Below are 7,195 nucleotides of genomic sequence, written 5' to 3'. Positions count from 1 at the left end.
TGAAAGATCAGGAAGCCTATTGAACTAAAACATATACATGATGGTAACTATCAATTGTCAATTTAATTCAAAGTAAAAAACAGGACGAAAGACATTCTCAAAAATTTCGATTACATGAAAAAATAACAAAAGAAAAAAATATGACTGAATGTTAAAAAATCTAAAATAACAGGATGCTTAAAAGATGATAAGAATTCATTTCTACGTAAAAGATAGATGAAGTATTTTAATTTTGATCTAAATACACAAACATAAATTTGCATATATTTGCATTTAAATATTTTTTTAAAATAATTTAATTATTTTTTTGAGCTACTTTAAATAGGAAAACAACGTTTTTTAATCACTTTTTCCTACGTCTATTCAGATAAAAATGCCAGAAAATAGTTTATAATGAATATAAAAGTTACATTTTATATCATTTTTATTTACTTAATTATAATTTTAATATTTTTATTTCGTTATTTGTGCTGATCATAAGTGAATTATATACATTTAAGAGTGTATCTTATAAATTGAAAGTAGAGTTAAGGCTTAGATTTTCTAAAAGAAAAATAACAGATTATACTTTCCTGTTAAATAATTAAATTACACACCCTGAGAACGATATATTTATTATAAAAAATTCGAATAATTTAAACAGGATAAGCAATTTTGTAACAAAGCAGGATAAACTTTGTAATCTTTCATTTACAATAATAAAGGGGATATTTACAAATATCTTCTTCATTAATTACAATAGGAATTATATCAAAATAAAAATATATACTTTATAAAGTATACTTTCTAAATAGTGAAAATTAAAATTATACAATTAAAAGTAAACAGTTTTTTTTAGTTAAAAACTAGTTGAACAATTTAAAATCAACAGTTATATAACTTAAAAACACAGTTAAATAGTTATATAAACAGTTTTAAAAATTAAAAACAAATCATATAATTGTATATAATTAGCTCAAAACTTATAAATTTATCATAAAAAATAAAAGTCATATAAGCTACGAATTTATAAACTTATAAACTGAAAAATTCTTAATCTTATAGTTTATAAGTTGATAAATTTTTATAAATTCATTATTATGCAAATAAATGTTTGTGTTGAGTGTTCGAAAATATAATCAGAAATTAAACTGAGTTAATTATTCTCATAAGAATAATTATGGAAAATTTTTGTGAATTGTTTTTAGTAAAATCGACCAATCATATCTTTGTAAAAATGAGGTTTGCAGAGACGGATAAAATTTTCCTATTATATATTTCAGTCAGCAAGAACCAAACCTGTTAGTGTGACGCTATACGGTCACATGATCACACCTTTCAAACTTTATAGTAGTTACTTGTTGCATATTCACCTGTACCGATGTCGGGAAAAAACGGCAAAGAAAATGACCAAAAGGTAAGTAATAACTTCCGAAATGAATAATTAAATCTACATTTTCTATTTTTATTTTTTAACCATTTTAATTTCAATTAAATAAAATGTTTTAAAATTTAATTTAAATATTTATTAATTTCTTTATTTAATAATTCATGAAGTTTTTCTATTGTAATATATGTATATATTTTTTTAAATTAAATTTTTTTATATAAATGTAGAAAATACTTTTCTAAACACGTGTTTAAACAATAACTTTTACATAAAACAATTTATTTTGCGAGATAAAGTAATGATTTCAACAACATTCATTGTAAAAATTTAAATTAACAATATTTTTAATAATTTTGGAGATTGGGAACGTAGGAAAAGTAATTTTAGATATTTTTATGCATAAGTTTAGTAGAAGATAATGTGATTAAATAGGAAGAGGTAGAGTTTTTGTCTCGAATAGTTGTGTGTTTTAATGGCCCAGTGACCTTCAGTATCAAATCTTGTCACGATTTCACCACAAAATTAATCTCGAGAATGAGAGACCTCATAAGAAGTACATTTAAACACAGAACTATATACATAATCGAAAAAATGAGAAAGAATACGCTATAAAATTTTACATATAGTATTTAATTTATGACTTTATGTTTTGAATATCAAACTTTAGAATCATAATTTAAATTTTTAAAATTAAATTTAGAGAATAATCTAAATTTCCTCTACTTAAAATTCATGAAAATCTTTAAAAAATATTCTTTCCGTAAAATTTTTCATGTTTTATTCAAATATTATTATTATTTTTTAACCTTATAAGATAAAATATAATTTTTTTATAGTTTATACTATTTTATTGATTATAATTATTTACTTTATTAACTTTAAAGCTTAAATTAAGAAAATGACTATCTATTTATCATAAAGAAATTATTACTAATATAAAAAGTGCAAGTTGTATATATGTAGAATCATTATTTATATACTGTATATAAATGGGAAAAATCTTACATAAACATGATCTATAGGGACTAGACCATGCATCTGTAAAGTTTTCACATTTTTCTTTAAATTCTAACAATTTTAATATAGCGAAAAAATTATTTATTGCAAAATTTATATATGTTACCTTCTTATGATATTTAAAATTCGTCTTCATGACAATTTACTGAAGCTATTTTAGTCATTTCACTTAAAAAATATATTTTAAACATTCTGTGTTATGGAGTTATTTTACAGGAATTTTTAAAATACTTTAGAAATATGATTTAAAATGATTTATTCTATAGTTTTTATAATATTGTATTATCATTTATTACAATTGGAATCATAGATTTGTTGAAAGATCTAAATTCTTAGATCATTTCTGTTTGAAGAGTTCAATATTGTTAAGCTTCAGAGTTATAAATTAGTCAAGTTCATCTTAAATATATTACTGATGAAGAAAACTTAAATAAATTCATAATTTTATACGTTTTTAATAAAAAAAACACTGGCTCTTTTTAACATAAAAATTTTTAAATATCTCTTTAAATGATTATTTTTGTTATCTTAGTTAATTTATTTCTCATTATTATTTATTTAAAAATTGCAAATGAGTAATTCTAATGTTCTATCAAAAGATTTTTATGAAATTAAGAATCATTGTTTGACTTTTCAATATTGTCAACAGGGATGAAAGAAATTCTTAACCAAAGTCGATAGTTAGTTGGCATTGAACTCGTTTTTATAGAGTTCATCAGATTGCTTTAATATACTTTTTTAATATTAAGGCCTTTGCAAAGGGTTCAAAGAGCATGAAAACAGGTTCTTCGAAACCTTGAACCTCGAGACCCGGATTCTATTTGAAAATAATAATAACAAATATAAATTGATATTCTGTAACAGATCCTAGATCACAAAGAATAAAGTAGAAAAACTTGAATATATTTAGAATCACAATGAAGGAACTACTGACTTACTTTACAATCTTAATTAAATTTGTAACTTGTTTTTCAACGGAAGCTGAGCAAAAATTGGGAATAATTAAAGTTTAAATAATTTGTTTTATCATTGATTTTGTAGCTCTTCATAAATTATGTAGGTATAATACTGGCTTTATATTTTTATGGTGCCCAATACAAAATGTGAATATGGGACCTTTTCAAGACTCAAAGGTTTGAGTATTCAAGCCTGAAGTCTCTATAAGTCTCTTTATATGTATAGCTCATTTTTAGCGAAAATATCAAAATAAAGTTAATTTTTACATTAATTTTTAATGAGTGATCTGATTTGGAGAATCTAATGTATTACCATCCTGCATCTATTGGAAATTGCAACAGCAAAGTGTGAATAAACTGATTGCAAAAGATACAATGAATGCTGATTTTATCGTATTTCCTACCATTATTTTAAAATATATTCTGGATAAGAAGATAAATTTTCACTTCATTTTATATGAAAAATATTAATCATAATAGTAACCCTTTATATGTCTTCCTTTGTTACTTTATTATTAATTTTATTAAAAGCCATTTAAAAATTTATATCAAGCCTTTATATGGAGATTAGTTTTTAAATTTGTTTATTTTGTAAAATTTATTAAAGTAAAAAATGTATTTTAATCAGTTTCAAAACAATGACCGTTATTTTGAGCGTTCGTTAACACGATTGGTTAATTTGAATTTGAATAAACCAAAGAAGATTGTTATATTAATTATAATACTTTTCGTCTCTTCCTTTTTACAATTCACTCTTTTAACATGAAATTATGAAATTATACTACTTTTCTGTTTGACTTTATGGTTTATAATTTCAATTATAATTATACCTGCTTTTATCTAAATATATTCTAGGTTACAGGAATACAATGACCCTTAATAATAGTTTCATTATAGCTGCCAGGTCACTGCACTTTCATTTATTTATTTTATTGTTATTTTCTTTTTTCTTTTTTTTTGTTTAACCTTTGTATATAAGTAACTAGGCTTTTTTTGGTCATAATTCTTTACGTGTGCAGGAACAATAATCTTTACTTATCATGTATCAAACATAATCATTGTTTCAATTAAATATCAAATTTAACTTTTAATTAATACTAAATAGTACGAATATTTCTCACGAATAGTGTACAAAATTTCATTTGTGTAATAGATTTTCGCGTAATTTATCTATGATGATATAACTTTTGTTTATAAATATTTTCATTAGTGATTAATATAAGTTTAACGTGATGTTGCAATATTTAAGGAGAATTGTACTCAGGAACAAGTTATGATAAGTCACGATTATTACCCACTAAAAAAAAAAAAACGGGAAAAACATTGCGTTTTACAATTTCGTAGAACATTTTCTGCATTAAATTTTTTGCATGTATTAATGCAGAAAATTTAAATCATTTCAACAATGATTTAAAAAAAACAGTAATTTACACAAAATCCTTTTAAGAANTATTTTCTTTAATTTTCTGCATTATTTAAAATAAAAATTTTGAAAATATTTCATTTAAACGTGTCAAAGAATAATCTAAATTTATAAACCACCGAAAAGTATTTTAATTTTATTCCTTTTATTCTTATGAAAGATCAGGAAGCCTATTGAACTAAAACATATACATGATGGTAACTATCAATTGTCAATTTAATTCAAAGTAAAAAACAGGACGAAAGACATTCTCAAAAATTTCGATTACATGAAAAAATAACAAAAGAAAAAAATATGACTGAATGTTAAAAAATCTAAAATAACAGGATGCTTAAAAGATGATAAGAATTCATTTCTACGTAAAAGATAGATGAAGTATTTTAATTTTGATCTAAATACACAAACATAAATTTGCATATATTTGCATTTAAATATTTTTTTAAAATAATTTAATTATTTTTTTGAGCTACTTTAAATAGGAAAACAACGTTTTTTAATCACTTTTTCCTACGTCTATTCAGATAAAAATGCCAGAAAATAGTTTATAATGAATATAAAAGTTACATTTTATATCATTTTTATTTACTTAATTATAATTTTAATATTTTTATTTCGTTATTTGTGCTGATCATAAGTGAATTATATACATTTAAGAGTGTATCTTATAAATTGAAAGTAGAGTTAAGGCTTAGATTTTCTAAAAGAAAAATAACAGATTATACTTTCCTGTTAAATAATTAAATTACACACCCTGAGAACGATATATTTATTATAAAAAATTCGAATAATTTAAACAGGATAAGCAATTTTGTAACAAAGCAGGATAAACTTTGTAATCTTTCATTTACAATAATAAAGGGGATATTTACAAATATCTTCTTCATTAATTACAATAGGAATTATATCAAAATAAAAATATATACTTCCGGATAAACTTTGTAATCTTTCATTTACAATAATAAAGGGGATATTTACAAATATCTTCTTCATTAATTACAATAAAACAGTTCCTGCACTTTTTGTTTTGTATGTTTTTTCCCTTTTCCTTTTTTTTTTTTTTTTTTTTTTTTTTTTTTTTTTTTTTTTTTTTTTTTTTTTTTTTTTTTTGAAAGTTTGCACCAACTTAGGTAATGAAACTGAAATAAATAAATGATTTCAATTTATTACCCAAGTTGGTGCAACCTGTAAGTCATTAGACACAAGAATTTTCGAATTTAGAATTGAGGCCAGTTGGTTGGCATAAATTTATCATCACTATTTGTTCCCTTATAGGTATACCAACGAATCTATCCTTAGAAGATATATCCAGATATGCTATAGGTCTTTGTAATTTGATATAACTTTATGCTAAATATTCTTTTACTTTTGTATAAGTATCTGTTAAATTAAGCATCTTAAACATTAATTTTAAAGGAGTAAATCAGTAAATCTGAAGATGCCTGATATACGATAAAATATATTCATTATTACTGATTTTAATAATGAATTATTTTAAAAAATATTTACAAATGCGGAAAGTAATATACTTTTTTATACCAAAATTAAGTTTCTTAAACCGTTCTTCTATAATGAATGTAATAGTGACTCTAAATATAAATTAAATATCGTCTAGAGTCTCGCACTTGGCAAAGTCCTGCGCGAGGCCCTAGGGCCTCTAAACTCTAAGCTAATAATAAATGAAGATATTAATTAAAATACTAAACGTAAGAGAACAACTACTGTACTTAAATGTTTCTAGGAATTCAATAGACTGGAATCGTCAACAATTCCAAAAATGATTGCAGCCTATTGAATTATTTTTGAGGACATTTATAAAGCTTCGGGTCTTAAGCAGAAATCATTTTTTCTTAAAATATCTCGATTAATAATCATTCATTTTTCATTCTAGAAAAATGAATAAATGTTTTGTATTGATTAAAAATGTAAGGATGTAAGTAAAATAATTAAAATATTGTTAAAATTATTCATAAATATCCTGTATTTGTGATAATAGAACAAAATAAATTATTAATATTTTTTATATTTTTAATTTTAAAATTAATTTTTAAGTGATACAAAAAATGTATAAGAATATTTTCCATGTAAAACATTTTTAACATACGACTTATATATTTGTATTTTAATTTAAAAATCATTTATTGCTGAATATGCACTGACGTAACGTGTTTTGATTTAACTATACTTGCATAATATCATGAATCGCAACATCGAAGATCTTCAGTAAAAAGAAAAAAATATAATGTGAATCTGACACAGATATAATTTTTAAAATTTAATTAAAATCAAAGCACTACTTTAAAATATTAAAATTCACTTTAAAAATTTTGTTTACAGCTCACTTGATACATTGATAAATATTTAATTTTTCTACAATAAATTTGTACAGAAAAACACGGTTTTGTTTTTAAAAAAAACCCAACGAATTTTTTT

General features: G+C 22.4%; 1 pseudogene; it reads left to right on the top strand.

Annotated features, from left to right (window-relative positions):
* Positions 1–1,281: 1,281 nt before the first annotated feature.
* The window catches only part of LOC111641040, a 59,254-nt pseudogene continuing 53,340 nt past the window's right edge, over positions 1,282–7,195 (top strand).

Source organism: Centruroides sculpturatus, unplaced genomic scaffold (assembly GCF_000671375.1).
Source record: "Centruroides sculpturatus isolate CEXI.00-Female unplaced genomic scaffold, Cexi_2.0 scaffold1316, whole genome shotgun sequence".
Classification (NCBI taxonomy): domain Eukaryota; kingdom Metazoa; phylum Arthropoda; class Arachnida; order Scorpiones; family Buthidae; genus Centruroides; species Centruroides sculpturatus.
Note: the sequence above shows the minus strand (reverse complement) of the source record. Positions and strands in the feature narration are given on the sequence as shown.